Source organism: Mesocricetus auratus, unplaced genomic scaffold, assembly GCF_017639785.1.
Source record: "Mesocricetus auratus isolate SY011 unplaced genomic scaffold, BCM_Maur_2.0 Super-Scaffold_100018, whole genome shotgun sequence".
Classification (NCBI taxonomy): Eukaryota; Metazoa; Chordata; class Mammalia; order Rodentia; family Cricetidae; genus Mesocricetus; species Mesocricetus auratus.
In genome coordinates this window covers 7499954-7522073 of record NW_024429199.1, presented here as the reverse complement: position 1 = coordinate 7522073, position 22120 = coordinate 7499954, and the positions used below count along the sequence as shown (strand labels likewise).

The following is a 22120-nucleotide window of genomic DNA, read 5'->3' as shown; positions in this document are numbered from 1 at the left end:
TACTAGCCTAAAATCCACACCTCCAGAGAAGATAGGAAAGAAGGAGGACCATAGGAGAGACAAACATGGTCCCAGTGAAGCAGAAAGGGACAAGAGTCCCTGAACAAATGGGGACTATGGGGAAAGGAGAAGTGTTGTAGGAAAAAAAGGAGAGGAGAAGAGACGAGGGGGAAGAGAACATGAGGAATCAGGGAGATTGAATGGAGAGAGGAATAGAGGAGAGTAAGAAAAGAGACACCTCAGTAGAGGGAACCACTATAGGGTTAAAGAGAATTCTGGCACTATGGAATTATATAGCAGTCCAAACAGATGACCCAACCTAGGATCCTAAGCAAGAGTGGAGAGGCTATCTTAAAAATGACTACCTTAAATGACATCCTAGAGCCTTCATCCAGTAGGTGATTGAAGCAGAAGCAGAGATTGCCTGCCAACCACTGATCCAACCTCCTGGAATCCAGCATCAGAGAGGGAGAAATGATGAACAAAGGGGTCAAGAACACCCCGGGAAAACCCACAGAAACACCTGACCTGAGCAAGTGGAAACTCATGAACCCCATTATGACAGCTGGGAAACCAATATAGGACCAAACCAGGTCCCCTGAACATGAGTGTCAGTTAGGAGCACTGGGCAGCCTATGGGATCTCTGATAGTGGACCCAGGATGTATCCCTAGTACACGAACAGAATTGGGAGCCTGTTTCCCATGGAGGGATACTCTCTTAGCCTAGATACACAGGACAGGAGAGGGCCTAGGCCCTAACCCAAATGACTTGACAGATTTTAGTGATCTGTCAATGAAGGCCTCACCCTCCCTGGGAAGTGGATGGGAGATGGCATGGGGGGCTGATGGGGGCTATGAAAGGATGAGAGGGAAGTGAGATTGATATGTAAAATAAGATTGCTTCTAATGTAAATTACATATAGAATTCTCTAAAGAAAATATTGAATAAACATTATCTTACACCAGCAACAATGGCTAAAATGAAAAACACCAATGATAGTCTATGCCAGAGAGGATGTGGAGAAAGAGGAACACTCTTCCATTGCTGGTGGTAGTGCAAACTTGTACAACCAATTTGGAAATAAGTATGGAGGTTTCTCAGGAAAATAAGAAAGCTCAAGCTCCAGCAATTCCTCTTCTGGGCATATACCCAAAGAATGTACATTCATACAACAAGGACATATGTTTGACTATGTTCATGGCAGCACTGTTTGTAATTGCCAGAAACTGGAAGCAACCTAGATGCCCTTCAACAGAAGAATAGATAGAGAAAATGTGGTACGTTTACACAATGGAGTACTCCTCAGTGGGGGGGGCACAATAGATGTAGGAGGAAAACAGAACTCTGCCATTAGCCATGTGATTTATTAGAGGAGCATACAGATGAGGTAATAAAAGGGTGGTTTACCACACCGCTAACCACACCCACTTTAGGCATGACTAAAGACTGATACGGATGTAGGCGGTGAAATACGTCACTAGCCTGACCCACTTTTGGGCATGGCTAGGGGCGTTATGAAGGAAGGTATAAAAGACTGAACAAAGGAAGTCTCGCTCTCTTTTCCGTCTTTCCGGCTTCCAGTTTGGTGGCTGAAAACTACTCGGCTTGTCTGGGTTACTTGTTTGTCTCTTGTGAGTAATTTCTACAATAAATACTTATTTTTACTTTTAGTACGTGTGCCATTTATCATTGCAGCATCAAATGGAAACTTGAAATTCACAGGCAAATGGATGGAATTAGAAGAAGCCACACTGAGTTAGGTAACCCAGTCAAAAAAGACAAACATGGTATGTACTCACTCATATATGGGTTTTAGGCATAGAGAAAAAGGATTAACAGCCTACAATCCATACTGCCAGAAGAGCTAGGAAACAAGGAAGAACCCAAGAGAAAAATTCATGTTCCCCTAAAGAAGCAGGGGGGGACAAGATCCCCTGAGCAAATTGGGAGCATGGGGAGGGGGAGAGGAGGGAGATGTAAAGGGAGGAGGGAGAAAAGGGGGGAGAACTTAGATGGGAGGAATGGAAGTGAGCTAGCACAGGTTTAGAGAGAGGTTTGGCACAGAGAAATGGTAGGGGATCCATAGGGATGACCCCAACTAAGAATCTACGCAGTGGTGGAGAGGTTGCCTTTAATGCCCTTCCCCTATAATGAGATTAATGACTACCTTCATTACCATTCCTAGAGCTTTGACACAGTAGCTGATTGAAACAGAAATAGGCACCCACAACTACACTCCTAGAATCCAGTTGTAGAGAGGGAGGAGAGATAACCAAATGAACCAAGACAGAACTGGAGATACCTACAAAAACAGTTAGCCTGACCTAATGAGAGCATATAGACCCTAGCAGTAAGGCAAGGGAAGCAGAATTGGATCAATCCAAGCCCTCTGAATGTGGGTACCAGCTAGGAGGCCAAGGCAGTATGGAGCCTTTAACAGTGGAGCTAGAGTTTATTCCTAGGTCACAAATGGACTTTGGGAGCCCATTCCCTATGAAGAGATACTCTTGCAGTCCAGATATGGAAAGGAAGGCCTGTGCCATCCCCCCAAATGATGTGATGGACTTTGATGATCCCATGTGGAAGATCTCAATATCCCTGGGGAGTGGGTGGTGTGTGGGCTGGGGGATCAGTGGGAAGTATGGGAATGGGTGATGGATATTTAAATAAGAGCATTTCTAAAAATAAATAAAAATAAGTGTTCAACATCCATTGCCATTGGGAACAAGTCAATTATGTGATATTTCATCTTACCCTAGTCAAAATAACCCATATCAAGGTAATAACTGACCACAAATGCTGATGGAGATGTGAGGAAAACAACATACTCATTAACTTTAGAAGCAAAATGATTCAGCTGTTACAGAAATCATTGTGGAGATTTCTCAAAATCCTAACAATAGATCTACCAAGTGGCAGCTATTCCACTCCTGGGAATACCCTTAAGAGATCCTATATCACAGCTCAAAAATACCTGATCATCTATTTAGCTATCGAATACAAAATGGTTAATGGTTAACATTGAAAATCTACTTATACACACACACACACACACGTATATATATGTATATGTATATGTATGTATATATATGTATGTTCCTAAATATATTAAATATAACCATATAACCTTCTCAGTCTCTACAATGTTAATGAAAAAAAGAGGCCCTCAATTTGAGTGAGGGTGAGAGGAGGTATATGGTACATGATAGAGTTTGGATAGAGGAAAGAGAAGGGAAAACATGTAATCATATTATAATCTAAAAATATAAAGTAAATATGGTTTATAATACTGTGATGGCTAAAATTATCTTAGAGTGCTGTTCCTGTGATATAAAATTTATAAAAATACCTAAGCAATTTTCACTTATGGAAATTATGTTATAATTATACCAATGATAGAAACTTACATACAGACACATGCCTAGGGCACACTTAATTCTTGTGATCCCATATGTAGTGATTTTATGCTTTTTGGTTTTCTGAGAAGAATTCTATCTAGTTCATGATTATTCTCTTAACTCAGCAATTAATAACTTTTACTTTCATTGTTGGAACTGCACCAATTTGAGACAAATTCTTTATTTGTACTTGCAAAGCATACAGTTCTTGAAATTATTAAATGCATTGCCCTAGGAGGTCACAGTTCATACCCATTCATACCACAGCCTCTATTCATCTGGTTTGTCTCATTAATTCATTAATACATATCAAGTGTACATGTTAATACATATAGAATTTTTGAATTAAAATTATGTAGAGTTCCTTTTTTATTTGTATCACTAGTCTCAATTCAATACACAAAGCATAAGCCACATACTTTCAATAATTTATATGTTCCACAATTTATTTAATAATGTTCACTTAATGCTCATATATATATATATATATATATATATATATATATATATATTTGAAAGGGAGAATCAACAATAAATAATGTTGACATAAGTTGGCTGAACATCAAAGTCACACATTGCTCTCTGGAGATGAATATTGAAAAGGAGTGGAATGCTAACACCTGGCTGTTAGCATAGAAAAGACTAAAAGCAGGAACAGATTCTGTCATATATCTTTAACTAGAACTAACAGGTATGTACTTATACTGCATTTGGAGTAGACTGTGGATAAGGAAACCTAATGGAGATCCCACTACTTACCTTTGCTTGTACATTGAGAATCTGATTCAACAAGAGCAGAGAGATCTTGGTCAAGTCCCCTGAATATACTGAGTATGACTCTGAAGGACCATCTCAGTGATGAAAGTTTCAAAGAAATGCTCTAGAATAAGGGAATTCATAGGTGCTTATGAACAAAGCCTATCTAAAGCCTTGTAAGATCTGAAAGAAGCTTGAAACACATGTGAGGAACAACAAAAGCCAGTGGACATTGAGTATCTCACTTGTAGAGATCTGTACTAGTACCCAGTAGAAATAAGCTTCCAAGAGGTTAAGGTGCTCTAATTTGTATTAAATCACCACTTAAGCAAAAATTAACACTAATAGGAGGAAAGCATCCAAAGACTTTTGTCCTAGCATTAGTTCCTCTCAACCCACAAGCAGACATTGCTAGATAACAGAAATCCAGGTAAGAATCAATTGAAGTTGACTTAGCTATGCGTGTTTAGTGAGCCAACCTAAAGTGCACTTCAAGTGTCAGCTCTTCCAAGGAAAATTATTGGAAGTTATCACCCCATTTTGTTTTGCAATTCAAGGAATGGAACCCAGGAATTTGTGAAGATTAGGCAAGACTCTATCAAAGAGTTACTACAAACACAGCCCCCTGGCATCTGATAAGACAATAGTTGAACATCTTAGATTTACCAAGAAATCGAGACCACAGAGGAAGGACTACCATGGAACTAAAAAACTACAAGCAAATACCAGGTACAAGCACAGATAACTGGGGACAAACAAATGCAGAGAACCAACTCTTGGTTATGCTTCCATGAAGGAGAAGCCACTGAAATCATAAATTCACAGTGACCTAGATATGTTAATTTTGATGATGCCCTTGGCCTGAATGCATACCAGCAGGAACATGTGCCATGTCTGTGATATCAGGCTCACACTTTCATTAATTTTGCATTTGGAAAAATATCAGTGCCCCATGTTTAAAACCTAAGGTGAAAAAATATGATGGGAAGAAAAAGAAGCCATTTTTGTAACACTCAAAATAAAAGGACTACTATTTTGGAGGAAAGAGTTTATTGGGTTTTAATTGGCCTATGTGATGTCAATTATCTAATGATTTTTGCCTTTTCAAATCTTTCTGTGTTACCAATAATGGAAACAGAAAATCTTATAAAAGACAAAGCCACATTAAAGGATAGAGTTAAATCATCACAAGAAAGCATCTTATAGTGTCAACACTGCATCTTCATGTCTTCATTACACTAAAAGTAGAATACAGACATATTATCAACAAAGAACATGATTTAGCATCTTTGTATAGCCAAAACCTGGAAACAACCTAGATGTCTCTCAACTGACAAATGGACAGGGAAAATGTGGTACAATTACACAATGGAGTATTAAAAAGTAGGAAAAAACAATAGCATCATGAAATTTGCAATCAACTGGAGCAAAGTAGAAAAAATCATCTTGAGTGAGGAAACTCAGACACAGAAAGACAACAATGGTATGTTGTCACTTACAAGTGACATAAAAGATAACCATGGTACAGTCTGAAGACCTAGAGAGGCCAGGTTAACAAGGAAGGCTCAAGGATAGAAGCTTGTAAATCCCTGAGAAAGGGAAACAAAATAAGTTTCATGGGTGGACAGAGGTGCATGGGAATGGGAATAGGAGGCATTAGGTCCGGGATGGTGATCAAGAGTACTAAAAGATATGACTGGAGACTGGGAGGGAGTACAGGTTGAGGTCAAAGCCTATTGCAAGTGAAACTCCAAGAATCTGCAAAGATTGCCCAAGCTAAGACTCCCAGCAATAGGAGATACATAGCCTAAATTGGCCATCTCCTGTCACCAGGCAAGACTTTCAAGGTAGGGACTGAGAAACCAACAGAGTCACAGAACATTTCACCTGTAGTCCGTCTTGCATAAGAGATGTTTTGAGACAAGGGTGGCACAGAGATGGTAGGAGTGGCCAACCAATGACTGATACAGCCTGAGATCCATACCACAGAGTAATCCCACCTCTTACACTGTCTTTAGCACAAGGACCCAGAGGCTGGATGGCCCAAAGACCTAATATAGAATCAAAAAAGAATGGAAAATATAAAATAAAAGGCAGTCTAATGATGCCTGATAATATTCTGCTATATTCATAGATAGATGCCTAGCCCAATTGTCATCAGATAGGCTTCATTCAGCAACTGATGGAAACAGAGGCAGAGATCAACAGTCAAACATTAGGTGGACCTTGGAGAATCCTGCAGAAGAGGGGGAGAAAGAATGGTAGGAGTCAGAGGGAGGGAAGGACACAATAAGAAAATGCACAGAATCAACTAACCTGTGCACATAGGAACTCACAGAGACTGAACCAACAACCAGGAAGCCTACATGGGACTGAACTAGGCCCTCTGCATATTTGTTACAATTGTGTAGTCTGGTCTTCTTGTGGATCTCCTAAAAATGGGAGCAAGGGCTGTTTTCGACTATTATGTCAGCTTTGCGGATTCTATTTTTCATACTAGGTTGCCTTGTTCAACCTTAATATGAGGGGAGGTGGTTAGTTTCACTGCAACTTGATAAACAGTGTTTGGTTGATATCTATGGGAGGCCTGCCCTTTTCTGAATAGAAACAGAGGTGTAGTGGAGGCAAAATGCAGAAATCCATAAAAAAAGAAGGGACCTTGAAAATACAATGGTTGTCCAGCAGGGTGGGTACCAGGGAAATGTGATTGGGTGAAGAATTGGGAAGATTAATTTGTTGAACTCTTGTATGCCTTCATGTTCTAAAATGGTGGATACCTAAACTTAAATACTTTTAAGATATAAAATTGTGTAGTACAAAAAATGACTATCCCTATATGCAAATTTAAACTAAGTTAGTTTTTTGGGCAATTTCAAGAAGGAATTTGTGGCAAGAGAACAATAATAAAGATTGAAAAAAGTTCTCAGGAAAGGCGAAAGGCTTTAAAATCACATATTTTATAAGGAACATTTGCCTAGAATTTATAAGTAATGCTACAACTCAACAATAATTAAACAATCTAATAAATCAACATAAGTAGAATTTTTTCTGAGAAAATAGATTTAAAATGATCCTTTAGTACATGAATAATGCTTTATGCCATAACCATCAGGGAATTATGAAAAATAAACCTCAGTGAAGTATGATTTTATGGTTGTTATTATGGATAAAAAACCAAAAATCTGATCAGCACTTAAAAGAGCATAATGAAATGGGAGTTTAAAATGATACAGCCACTTTGAGAAACATTTTAGTTGTTTTTGAAATGACATAAGACTCAAAAGTTTCACTCCAAAATAAATAAAAATATATTCCAACAAAGCCATATAGTAATATTTATATAAGAACTCTTAATAATAGCAAATGGGTGAAAATAATCTGAGTACTAAATATTGTATAAACACATAAACAAAATGAGAATATCAGTTATGGAAAGAGGAGGTCAATTTAATTCCATTTACAAATGATATAATTGTATATTTGAAATCCACAAAGGTCCTATCAAATGCCATTTTGACCAAATGAAGAATATAGAACTTGCCAAAAACAACTTATAAAACCCAGTAGCATTTAAATACAGAAATAACAAATACTCTAAGAAAGAAACAAGGAAAACAATCTCCTTTAAGATGGCTTCTGGAAATGAGCTTTGAGAGATAGTTTAGCAGTTTAGAGCACTTCCTGCTCCTTCAGATCACTGGGGTTTCATCCCCAGCAATTTATGGTGGATCATGAACACGTGTTTCCAGGTCTGAGAGATCCAGTTTCCTCTTCTGGCCTAAGACAAACATATGCAAGCAAAGCACCCATAGACATTGAATTAAAATAATTTCATAGGAACATAAATATGAATTCAGTGAGATCTTGCAAACACAAAGGAAAGGACTGAAATCGATTCTAGAAGACTGTAGGACCCCTCAAATTCACAAACAAGCAGAATTAACTGTCATTACAAAGTATAAAGTTATATTATCAACCTTTATTTACAGAGTCATTGTAATCCTTATCAAAACAGAAATGATGGACTTCATAGAACTAGACAAAATATATTGATACACAACCAAGACTCCTAACAGGCAATGAAATCCAGAGTCAAAAGGCCAAAGATGCATTCATTATACTTAACTTTATTCTCGCCCAGTTCCTTACTGCTGTCCCTTATTTACTTCGTTTCTGCCACAACTTGCTTACTCTCCTTTCTTGCATCTTCCCAATCATGATGGACTGACACACCAGGAAACCTGAGCCCAAGTAAATCTTTATTTTTCAGAGTTGCTGCTCTCAGACATGGTCGTAGACAATATGAAAAATAACTCATGTAGACCTAGATGTTTGTTGGAGCATAATAAGTGAATCAAGAGTCGAAAAAGAAATAGCTATGAGGTTAGATCACTGTTCATAAAATTTAACAGTGATGACCAGATGGTGCAAATATTTATGAAAATAACCCCTGAGTTGTATACTTTAATGGGTGAAATGTATGATGTACCTTATATATTAAAATGTTTTAAACTATTTAAATGGAATATAAAATATGCTCATAAAATACACTACAGATACCAAATTATAATACCAAATTCCATAAGGTCCCTAACAGCATAATCTTTCAAACTACCCATGAATTGTTAAAGGTAATCCACATCTTAGACATTCTTATGACTAGAAGAGCAAACTGAGGCAGAAATGATAATAATGAAATAATTAATACAGTATTATACAATAAGTAACTAGATGAAAATTACATATGTTTTTCTTAATTTATATAAAATTTAAACCTAGAATTGTCTCCAACTTGAGATATTCTTAATTTGGGATACTGTAGAACTTGTTTACATGATAATGCCATTTTGTAGCTTTCATTATCTGGAAGTCACATGGATATATACGTTTGTTAAAATTCAGCAGTTATATACTTATAACGTATGGGTTTTTACTCTGTAAATGACTATGCACATAAATAAAATGATTAAAGAGTGTTTATGGAGATCATTCTATTTTATGAACTGACCTTTTGCCTTCCTGTGGCAGAATTTATCTCTTTATTGCTTCCTATCCTGTTTAATGCTCTTCAGGCACATTTTATCAATATCTTTTTAGTCATTTATAAGTATTGCATAATCCTTGTTACTATTTTCAATGGGGTAATATTTTTCTTTTTATGTTCCTAACAAGTTATTAAAATTATGGATAAAGCATTGACTTTTATAACTCAATCTGATGTATAGCCAATTTCCCAAAGTCTTATTAATTTTAATAAATTATTTCAGTTTTCTAGTAATGCAGTTGTATATTCTGAAAATGAAGAGTGTTGTAGCTGGGATGGATTTTCATTAAATGTGTGCATGCTAACACTGCAGATTGGCACTACAGGGCATGCTGGAGCCTCTAGAGGGAACTTCCTAGTGGCAATTCATTAGGTTCCTGGGGAAAATGCCTTGGAAGCCACTTGTGTTCTTCTGTTTCTAGGTCTTAGGTCTCTGCTCCCTGTATTCAACCAAATTGCTTAATCTCCTCTGCATTTCCACACTGACATGTTGTTCTGTCTAGGCCTGAGGTTGTGGGAACACCAGACCTTGAGCAGAGACCCACTTCCCCTTCTGCCTGGGAGTAGGCAGCTGTAAGACAATGTTTAGTAAAAACATGTTTACTAAAAACGATACAATAATTTCCTGGAAAAGGCCTTCCCACAGAAACCGCCCTGACCTCGACCTTGTCCAAAGACTAACCGCACTTTCAAAACCCACACACATCCACCTCTGGGGTCAGAGCAGAACCAGCCAGGGTAGAGGAGAGAGCAGAAGCTTCTCTGGTGGGAGCTTTTCTTAGGAGGTTTTCTTGAACCTTTTTGGAGCCTGTTTAAAGTTTTCTTTATATCGTTGAACGAGTTTCTGTGTTGTCAATCCCTGACACCCTCCGCACGTTCTCGGACACAGGCCGCACAGCAGACGTGACAATTGGAGGTCCTACCGAGATCGTAAAAGCGAGGTAAGTGGACAGGGTTAAGAAACTATGGGGAATAGTTCTGGGAAGCTAAAATCATTACAATATCAACTAAAAATGTTACTTAAAGAACATGGGACTGCAGTTAAGTCTAAAACCCTAGAAGGCTTTCTAAAATCCATCGAATGAGCCAGTCCATGGTTCATTACTGGGGGAAGCTTAAATATTCCAGATTGGGAGGAGGTTCGCCGTGATCTTCTTAGACTTTTACGAAAAGAGGGATCTGAGTCCTTGCCCCCTATGACATTCTTCATATGGAGATTAATGAGGGGAGCACTTTTGACAGATAAGGTTCTTCACCGCCAGGTAGTTCAGGACACAAAAGAGGCTTTTTTAGAGTTACAAGAGACTGAGACTCAAGCCTCCTTGAGTTCAGGGGCAGAGAGTGAGGAAGAGACCGTGACTAAAACTAGAGGCTCCATTGTTAGTGAGGATGAGGAGGAGTCTCTTAGTAACAACAAAAAAATGGGTAGAGATCTCCGGGCACGACCCAAAAAGAAGGACTCCGGTCAGAATCGGTTATATCCTTCTCTATCAGACCTAGAAAATGGAAGTAGCTCAGACTCAGACTCGTCACAGTCTGAAAAGGAATGGTTACTTGCTGAGATCGCGGCCCTTAAAAAAGAACTAAAAAAGATTCGAATTAAGGAAAGACAGGACAGGCAGAGAAACCCTTCCCCATACTCTGAAAAAAGGGACTCCTCCTATGAGATAACCCAGTCCTTCTCGGACCTGGAGGGAAGACCCAGAGGAGGGGTCCAATGCTGCCCGGTGGTGGCCCCAGTAATGGAAGTTCCAGATCCAAACAATTCTGGACAGGTCATTCGGCATCATAACCCTTTAAATTTTAAGGATATAAAACAACTTAAAGAGGCAACTTTAAATTATGGAGCACAGGCTCCCTTTACACTTTCCTTAATGGAATCTTTTGCGTCTCTTAATTTGACACCTGGCAATTGGCAGCAGCTTTGCAGAGCAGCTCTGTCGGGGGAGATTATTTGATTTGGAGAGGTGAGTTTCAGGAAAGATACAGCCAGACAGCCCAAAGAAATGCACAGGCCGGACAGCTCCAGAGAAATGTGGAGATGCTTACCGGGAGTGGTCAATACGCCACCATTCAGCAACAAATGCAATATGACATCACAGTCTATACCCAAGTGGCAGCAGCGGCCCACGGTGCTTGGAAAGCATTGCCTTCCAAGGAAGGAGGGGATCATCTGTCCAAAGTCCTTCAAGGACCTTCCGAACCTTTTCTTTTTTTTTTTTTTTTTGAAGAAAATATTTGAGTTTCTTTTTTTTATTATTAATATTTTTTTTATTTTCCATTTTAAATTTAGATAAGAAACAAGGTTGCTTCACAAGTCAGTACGAGGTCCCTCTCCCTTTCCCTCCCCTCCTCCCGTGCCCTCCCCCCCATCCCCCCCCAAAATGTGTAGCCCAGGCTGGCCTCGAACTCGTGATCCTCCTGCCTCTGCCTCCTTCAGCAAATCCTACCGGCGTGCGCCACCACAACCGGCCCGAACCTTTTCAAGACTTCGTAGACCGTCTCAGTCAGGTAGCAGAAAAAATATTTGGGGGCATTGGGCCTGAGATGCCCGTCATCAAGCAGATGGCATTTGAAAATGCAAATAAATATTGTAAGGAAGCCCTTCGCCCCTATCATAATAAAAGTCTAAATGACTATATCTGGATCTGTAGGGACATTGATGGGAACTTCATCCAGGGCCAAGTGTTAGCTGCTGATATTCGGCCCCAAGTGGGGAAAGAAAGACCTACTCTGGGAGGGAGAAAAACATGTTTCAGCTGCGGCAGGGAGGGACACTTCCATAGAGAGTGCCCTCAAAATAGTTCTACAGGTCTCAAGAGACCTGGTTTATGCTCCCATTGTTGAAGGAGATATCATTGGGCCAATAACTGCTACTCTAAAACTGACCAGGAGGGAAATTTCCTTCCTGCTAATAATAATCAGGGAAATGGGAAGAGGGCCCCGCCCCAGGGCCCCAAAACCAATGTGTACGGGGCAATGACCCCTGCTCTGGGCAGTGGCAGGACTCATTTTCTCCCCCAGAGCAACCCCTTCATATCTCAGACCTCCTTAGAGCCACCTCAGGGAGTGCAGGATTGGACCTCGCGCCCTCTGCCCGGGAAATCCTAACACCGAAAATGGGGATCCAGGCCCTCCCTACTGGGGTACATGGGCCATTGCCCCCAGGCACAGTCGGACTACTCTTGGGACGGTCCAGTACTATTCTTCGAGGCATCCAGGTACACCCGGTGTTATAGACCAGGATAGTGACGGGGAGATTAAAATAATGACATCAGTGGGCAGTGGGGTTGTTGCCATCCCTGCAGGAGAATGGATTGCTCAGTTACTCCTCCTCCCTACAGCTCCTTGTGAGGCTAGAAAAATTAAAGAGAAAAGGGGCAGCCAAGGTTTTGGAAGTACCGGCCCGGCAGCATTTTGGGTAGCCACTATGGAGAACCGCCCCCAGCTTACATTAAAGATAAAAGGCAAGTCCTTTAGGGACGTCTTAGATTCTGGGGCAGATTTTTCTGTCCTCTCAGATAAATTTGGCCCCCGCCTGGCCGAAAGAGGAAGGGACAGTGACCCTCCAGGGAATAGGACAGGCTGTGCCCCAAAAAAGCCTCAGAATCCTAAAGTGGCAAGACTCTGAGGGCCACACAGGGCTTTTCCAGCCATATGTTTTGCCTGGACTCCCTATTAACCTCTGGGGACGGGACCTCATGCAAGAAATGGGAGTGGTCCTCACCACCCAGGCACCCAAGTCCAAAAGCAGGGGCCCTCAGATGACACAAGGGAGGGGCTGGAGCCCAGGGAGGGAACTAGGTAAACTAGAACAGGGAGAGGTTTGCCCTGTGGCATCCCTCCCTTTGGAGACCAGGGCCCCAGGGGATAGGAAGGGTTTTGGTCATTTTTGATGAGGGTCACTGTTGCGCCGCCAGCCCCCATACCCATCACATGGCTATCAGATGATCCGGTATGGGTGGGACAGTGGCCCTTACCAGCGGAGAAACTAAGGGCGGCTCACCAGCTAGTTCAAGAACAATTGGACGCAGGTCATTTGGTTCCTTCCACATCCCCTTGGAATACCCCTATATTTGTAATAAAAAAATCTTCAGGGAAATGGAGGTTACTACAAGACCTGAGGGCCGTGAATGCAACCATGCAGCCTATGGGGGCTCTGCAGCCTGGCTTGCCCATGCCTGTGGCCATTCCTAGAGACTGGCATTTGATTGTTATTGATAGGAAGGATTGTTTCATTTATATTCCCTTGCATTATCAAGATAGTCCTCGGTTTGCGTTTAGCCTTCCTGCAATTAACTTTAGGGAGCCTGCCCTTGGCTTCCAATGGGTGGTGCTCCCGCAAGGGATGGCTAATAGTCCAACTATATGCCAGATTTATGTAGCTGCCTGTTTAGATACCCTCAGACGTAAGTTTCCTGATCTTTACATTATCCACTACATGGATGATATTCTTTTGGCCGCGGCCGAAGAAAGACAATGTTACATAGCCTTTGCAGAGCTACAGGAGCTTCTGGAGGCCCGAGGATTTATTTTGGCTCCTGAAAAGATCCAAAAGAGACCCCCTTATACTTATTTGGGTCATCAAATTCAACAAACTGGCCTCCGGCCACAAAGACTCCAGATCGATTGTTCAAATTTAAAAACACTTCATGATTGGCAGAGATTTTTGGGAGAGGTGCAATGGTTTCGCCCTTCTCTTTCTATTAAAACAGGGGCTCTTAAAGCCCTTTATGATATTCTTCCTGGGGATCCTGCTCCAACTTCCCCTAGACAGATTACCCCAGAGGCCAGGGAAGCCCTACAATTGTTGTTAAGAAGTATAGAGCAAGCCCACGTTCGGCGTATAGATTATGAGCAGCCCCTTGTTCTGGTTGTACTTTCATCTAGCTTTTCGCCCACTGCCGTGTTTTGGCAGACTGGTCCTATTTATTGGATACATTTGTCAGCCTCCCCTAAGAAGGTAGTGACCCCTTTACTATGATCTCATTTTACAATTGTTGTGGAAGACACACAAGTTTAGCATTCAAACCTTTGGAAAGAGTCCTGATAAAATTATCCTTCCTTATGGTAAGGAGGAGGTAGAACATCTACAGACCTTCCATGATGGGTGGACCCTGTTTATTACGTCTACAGGCGCCCAGTTTGATAACCATTATCCCAATAGCCCCTTGATGTCTTTTTTTAAACAACACCCTGTGATCTTTCCCAAGATTTTAAAGGAGAACCCTCTAGTTGGAGCTCGCTCAGTCTTTACAGACGGCTCCTCCAAGGGTTTCGCGGTGGTGGTTTCTTCTCAGGTGCAGAAGAGGGTACCCATAGGGCAGATGTCAGCACAAGCCTCTGAGTTGTTTGCTTGCTTGATGGCTTTCCAAATGTTTGAGGGAGAGCCCTTTAATTTATATACTGATAGTGTTTATGTTGCCAACATTGTTAGACCTTTAGAAACTTCTCCATATGTTCTTCCAACCTCCCAGGTTCGTTCCTTATTAGTTCAGCTCCAACATCTTATTTGGCAGCGCATCCACCCTGCTTATGTGGGATTGATTCATGCACATACTAACCTTCCAGGACCCCTTGCCCAGGGCAATGAAATTGCTGACTCCTTGACCTGACCTAGGGTCTTATTTACTCAGGAGCAGCTGGCCCACCAGCTCTATGAGAGGTATCATCTAAATGCCCGCTCCATTAAATTTCACACTGGGTTCCCCTTATCCATAGCTACACAGATTACCTCTCAGTGCCCTGATTGTGCCCCTTATCATAATTCTCCCAATGAGGGGGTAAATCCCCGGGGCCTCAGGGCCAACCATCTCTGGCAAATGGATGTCACTTACCTGCCACAGGCAGGGAAATTAAAATACATGCATGTCTCTGTGGATACGTATTCTAAACTGATTTTTGCCTCTCTCCACTCAGGAGAGAAGATTAAAGATGTTATTTCTCATTGCCTGCAGGCCTTTGCCTACATGGGTGTTCCCAATGCCCTAAAAACCGACAATGGCCCTGCCTATGCCAACAATCGCTTTCCTGCCTTTTGCAGGGAACATCACATTGTCCATTCTTTTGGTATTCCTCACAACCCCACGGGACAGGCTATTGTGGAGCGCACCCACGCCACTCTCAAACAGTATTTTAAGAAAATAAAAAAGGGGGAGTATGTTACCTCCCCCAATATTCAGTTATCCACCATACTTTACATTTTAAATTTTTTGACCATAGACCGTAATAATTTGTCTACTATGGAGAGATATTGGAACAAACCCTCCCAGTCCTTGGGATGGGTCAGATGGAAGGATTTGATCACAGAAAAATGACAGCCCCACTCCCCTACTAGCTAGGGTCCAAGGGGCTGTTTGTGTTTTCCCTCCAGGAAGTGAGAAGCCCATTTGGGTCCCCGAATGGTGCATCAGGCATGTCGACCCCAAAACTACTCCGGATACTAGTAATGCTCACCATGATAAAGATGATCCAACCATTGCTGAACACTCAGGTAAGGGAAATACGGGTGTTGGTGAGGATTCCCCCCCATGTTAATGCCAGTTAGTCATTCCAGCTCCCTGTTCATCAATTTTTTAACACCAATAACACATTGGAAGCAGCTGCTGCCAATGAGATTAAAAAGTCAGAAACTAGACATTCTGAGTTTCCCCCTCCTAAACCTGATACCAGGGTCAGGAAGTAGGGGAATCCAAGAGATTCCCAGTGGCATATGCCTTTAATCCCAACACACCTTTATACAAGTTCCAGGATAGCCTCCAAACCATACAGAGAAACCCTGACTCAAAAAAAAATTGGTAACAGTAAAGAGGTACTGGTATTAAGTAAAGAAAAAGAAAAAGACAAAGGTATATGGAATGGAACATTTTGTTTACATTTAAGTTCTATTTTGTGAGTCATCTCTAAAAACTTTTGGTCAAAAGCCTGGCCTCTCCACCTTGCATCTACAGAATTACAAGGAGTAGGTACGGCTGTACCCCATGACTGTAGCTCAAATGGAGAAATGATAAAGAACATACAGGACTTTTAACCCTTTTAGTTCAAGGATTGGCTGGAGTTGTTCTTTTACATAGATTTCAATTAAGGAAGCTTCATTGCAACAGACTAATCATGACCTAGGGAAAAAGGATGACTGAAAGATGCATGTATGTTCTGAATGTATGGTGTGGCCACACCGATATGTATGAAATGTGACTGTGAATGCGTGAGTGTGAACTGCTTATATGATTAAAAGGATACTTAAATTCCTTCAAAAATAGTTCAAAAGCTACCTAGATTGCTTTATATATAGCCAAAAGGAACATTCAGCCAGTCTATTAATGTTTTAACAGAAAAATTTAAGATGCAAATGAGGCCTTGTCAGCTAGTGAGAGCTCTACAGGTTAGATTGGAAAAGACTGCTCACAGACTTCAAATAATTTTCAAAAGTTATTTGGACACAGTATAGTTTACAATCTTTGAGTGATTTTCAAAAGTTTTTGAAAAATATTCAAAGGATATGTCCTTTTTAATGGGCATCTACAAATAATCTATATAGTAAGCCCAATTTACATAGATAGTTAACCAAGGAGGGTAGACAAATCCTTCTACTGTTATGGTCCAGCTTCAACAGTTCAAAAAAGAAAAAAATTTTTTAGAAAATAACAAAGGGGGAATAATGCCCCCAGTCCCCACATGACTCATCAAATAATACACTCCTCATTTAAAAATTTTATAATGTGAATGCCAGTGAGCTTCAGACAGATTCTGGCATGATGGAACTTAAGCAACCATTGCTCAGGTCAAATGGAGACATCCATGCACTAGACAGTGGAGAAGACCCTAATTTGGGATTGAGGGCATGTTTGTGTTTTCTTACAGGAAAAGAATAAAGCTTCAGCAGCCATCAGACCATTTAGTGAAATGCATGGAGCAGAGAAAAACTAGACCTGACACCATGGGAGCCTACCTAAGCCAGTTTGAGTGAGATCTCCTAAATCAGTGTTCCTGACCCTTGATATCATCGAATCTAGAGCCCAAGAATCAAAGAAAACAGTCAGTTCAAGATTTCCAGTTTCTCAACAGACCTGCTGCATCAACCTTCCGGACCCATGAGTTTTCATCGTGAAGCCAACAGGAAAAAAGGACCCATTTAAAGCATTTAGACATTGGTATGGACTATGATGAGTGGCAAAAGCCTCTTTTCAGTATTTGAACAGGACATGGTCACTTGAAATATCAGACTTGGTGGTTCCTGTTTCTGGAATCGCGCCTAGGCCAGTGTATTTTTCTGGAGAAATGCAACTTGTCCTAATGCGACAACTATTGTTCATATTTTTCATAATGCTACATGTGTAACATCAATGATTGTGCCCAATGTATCTGTGCAAGTGCACTTTCTAAATGCTTTCCTGAGCAGATCTTGAAACAATTGTAAATTTTATCAAATTGTAAATGTAAATCACATGCGGGTTACCCTTGTAACAGAATGTAAATCACGTGCATGTTACCCTTGTAACAGATGAAGGCTGGTAGAATGTTATGGCCCAGATCTGGTGATGGGTATGGTGATGGAGAGGCGCTATGTCAATGGGGGTCCTAGAAATGGTGGCAGTGGCAATAGACATTCTGACTTTATGCCGAGCTCAAATGTGCCTTGTTCCAGAGGCAAGAGATCCATAACCAAGTATTGCTTAGCTTAGCCCATGACAATCCCAATAGCCATGAAGGTTGGTTACCGATAATTTAAGGTTGGGGTGTCTCCGATGACGGGCAACCTGTGGGGAAGACCTCTCCCACCTAAGACAGGCGTTCAAGGTCCCCCAAAGACGGGAAAGGGAGGGTGACCCTACTTGACCTAAGCCAGGAGTGCCTCATTTGAAAATAAAAAGGGGTGAATTGTGGGAACACCAGACCTTGAGCAGAGACCCACTTCCCCTTCTGCCTGGGAGTAGGCAGCTGTAAGACAATGTTTAGTAAAAACATGTTTACTAAAAATGATACAATAAATTCCTGGAAAAGGCCTTCCCATGGAAACCGCCCTGACCTCGACCTTGTCCAAAGACTAACAGCACCTTCAAAACCCACACACATCCACCTCTGGGGTCAGAGCAGAACCAGCCAGGGTAGAGGAGAGAGCAGAAGCTTCTCTGGTGGGAGCTTTTCTTAAGAGGTTTTCTTGAACCTTTTTGGAGCCTGTTTAAAGTTTTCTTTATATCGTTGAACGAGTCTCTGTGTTGTCAATCCCTGACACCCTCCGCACGTTCTCGGACATAGGCCGCGCAGCAGACGTGACAGAGGTAAGTCGTCCTAGACATGAAGAACTTTTGAAACTTTAAGTGTAGATCAACCTTTCTCCTCACAAATTGCCACATGTATTTTAATTGTGTCAGGAAGCTGACAAATACTAATGGGATTTTTTAAATTAATTTATTTCACTTACTGTAATTGCACTCTATTTTTACTTCATTGTCCACCCTAAAGATTTAGAAGTGAAAACTTAACTGACAGTGTTATAACTTCTGGTATTTTGTTGTTGTTAAATGTGAATTTTGATCTTAAAATATTGTCTGTTGCTGAGTGTTGACATTTATTATATTCTCTGTGTATATAATTCCCTTACATTTTATTAATTATGGCTACTGAGTTGTACTTTATTATTTGAATCATTTACTGACATAGATAAAATTATGTCATTAATATATATTTATCAGACTCCTATAGATTTCTGTAATTGTGACTGTAGGGGCAACTTAATCCAGACGTTTATGCTACCCTCAAATACTTTTAAATTATGGGTGTAATATGGCATGAATACTGTGGATTGTTTTTCCATGTCTATAAATAATAAAATGATTGATGACAAGAATCTCATGATATTTTAGAAAAGAAAGGTTGCTAATACAACGAATCAAATGTACAGTGGATTGCATATATTGTAGCACAAAAAATAACAGACCCCGAGACAGATATTGGGGTTCAAGCTTCAAGCTGAAGATCAGAGAAACAAAGCATCCCAGTCAGCACATCTTACTTCTACCAAGCTGAAATTTCAATCCTGTGTCCATGAATCTGTAGATAAAGGTTCTCTCCCACCTGGCCCCACTGCTGTTTAGCCGCAAATAAACACACAGAGGCTTATATTAATTATAAACTATTTGGCCAATGGCTTGGGCTTCTTATTGGCTATCTTTCTCTTAAATATTAACCCATTTAAGTTAAACTAATTATTTCCACATCATCTGGCCTTACCGGAGAATGCCTGGAACTGTTAAACCTTCGACAGCTATAAGGCATCTCTCTCTGGCAGGTCACAATCAATGTCCTTTACCCAGAATATCCTCATCTGGTAGCCCCGTTTATCCTTTGTGCCTGGAAACTAGTCAATCAGTGTTCAATTTATCAACAAATAATAGAAATATATATTAACAGCATACAGAAGGACATCCCCTATGATGAATCCTCAGAAGCAACCCAGTTCCTGTCTCCTGCCTCTTATTGCTTTCTTAACCTAGCAGTTATCACTCCTGTCTCCACCTCCTTAGTGCTGGGATTAAAGGCAAGTGACCCCAGGAGCATAATTTCAATTTCTTATTGATTTTATTCTAAAATATTTTTCTTTGTTTTGAATTTTGAGACAGGGTTTCTCTATAGTGATTTGGAGGTTGTCCTGGAACTCTCTCTGTAAGTCAGGTTGGCCTCAAACTCACAGAGATCGGCCAGTCTCTGCCTATCAAATGCTGGGATTAAAGGTGTGTGTCACGAATGCTAGGCTCTAAATTATTTATTTATGGACTTATTCATTTTCCTTTAACACACACACACACATACACACACACGCACACACACTCGCACACACATGAGGACCCTTTAAGTTTTGTCATGCTATCTTCTTGATTTTCAGCGTATCAGTCAGAGATGCTACTTTGTTACCATATTATCTCCTAATGTCATGGAAATTTTGTTTTACATAATTGTATGTTCATGAGTATCTAATATTTTACATTGTAAAGTTTAAATTCCTTTTGGAATTGATAGAAGATATCTTCAGTATACTGATTTCTGCTTGGGTGTACAAGGGATTCTATTTTTAAAAAGCCCTATAAATCATTTTATAAATAAATGATGAAATTACAGTTTTATATATGTTAAATCATGAGAAAATTTAAAGAACATTGTATTATCTTGAATATGTCTACTCATACAGAAATATTAATAAGTGTGGACATTGAGGAGAGGAAGCTGACAAATGAAGATAAAAACAGAAACTACTTTCATTGTCATAATATCTTAATTCTTTTCTATAATTTTGAAATTTTAAGAATAATTGGCAACCTCTAATACATATTGAAGTGGAAATGTATTCAGGGTAAAACTGGAAGGAAATGATTAAATAGTTATCAATATTAAATCCTATTTTAACTGTCATTCTTGGGAAACTTAGAAAAAATAGACATTCAGCGCTCCTATTGAGATAATTATATAATTTTTTATTGTAATCCTTAATATTAAGACCTAAAATTAAATTTAAAGATCTCCATATACACAACCATATTTCAATTTGAAATAAGGTTGAAGGTTCTGTTTCCCAGACTCTGGCAGTGGGATTGTAGACTGGTACTCCTGTGATCCATGTCTAAAATCCATATATGAGAGAGTAAATACCATGTTAGTCTTTTTGTGATTGGTTTACCATACTCAGGATGGTTTCTTCACGTGTCATCCATTTGCCTGCAAATTTCAAGATTCCATTCTTTTTCCTCTGAATAGTACACCATTGTGTAAATATACCACATTTTCTCTATCCATTCTTCAGCTGAGGGACGTATAGGTTGCTTCCAGGTCCTGGCTATAACAAAGAATGATGTTATGAACATAGTGGAACAGACATCCTCATTGTATGAATGTGCACCTTATGAGTGTATGCCTAAGAGTGGAATTGCTGGGTCTTGTAGTAGGCTGATTCCCATTTTCCTGAGGAATCTCCATACTGATTTCTAAAGTGGCTGTACAAGTTGGCACTCCCACCAGCAGTGGAGGAGTGTTCTCCTTTATCAACATCCTCTCCAGCATAAACTGTAATTGGTGTTTTTTATTTTAGCCATTCCCATGGGAGTAAGATGATATCTCAGAGTTGTCTTGCTTTGCATTTTTCCTGATGGTTAGGGATATTGAGCACTTTCTTAAGTGTCTCTCAGCCATTTTAGATTCCTCTACTGAGAATTGTCTTTTTAGTTCTGTAGCCCACTTTTTAATTGGATCATTTGGTGTTTAGGAGATATGTTTCTTGAGTTCTTTGTAAATTTTTGAAGTCAGCCCTCTGTCATATGTGGGCTTAGTGAATATCTTTTCCCAATCTGTGGGTTGCCTTTTTGTCTTTTTGACTGTGTCCTTTGTCTTACAGAAGCTTCTCAGGTTCAGTAGGTCCCATTTATTAATTATAGTTCTTAGTGTCTATGCTACTGGAGTTATGTTCAGCAAGTGGTCTCCTGTACCAATTCCTTCAAGTGTATCTCCCACTTTCTCTTCTACGAGGTTCAGTGTGGCTGGGTCTATGTTGAGATCTTTGATCCATTTGGACTTAAGTTTTGTGCATGACGATAGACATGGATCTATCTGCATTCTTCTACATGCTAGCATCCAGTTTTGCCAGCACTATTTGTTGAAGATGCTTTCTTTTTTACACTGTATATTTTTAGCTTCGTTGTCAAAGATCAGATGTTCATACATGTATGGGTTATTATCGGTGTGTTTAATTTGATTCCATTGTTCTCCCTGTCTATTTTTTTGTGCCAATACCAAGCTGTTTTAAGGACTATAGCTATGTAATAGAATTGGAAATCAGGGATGGTGATACCTTCAGAAGTGGCTTGGTTGAATAGGGTTGTTTTGGCTATCTTGGGTCTCTTGTTTTTCCATATAAAGTTGATTATTGTTTTTTC

At 40.2% G+C, this 22120-nt stretch overlaps 1 long non-coding RNA gene across 1 annotated transcript in view; it reads right to left on the bottom strand.

Moving 5' to 3' along the window:
- Positions 1–22120, bottom strand: part of LOC121132901 — a 138090-nt gene that overhangs the window by 30945 nt on the left and 85025 nt on the right. The gene's annotated exons all lie outside the window — the stretch shown is intronic.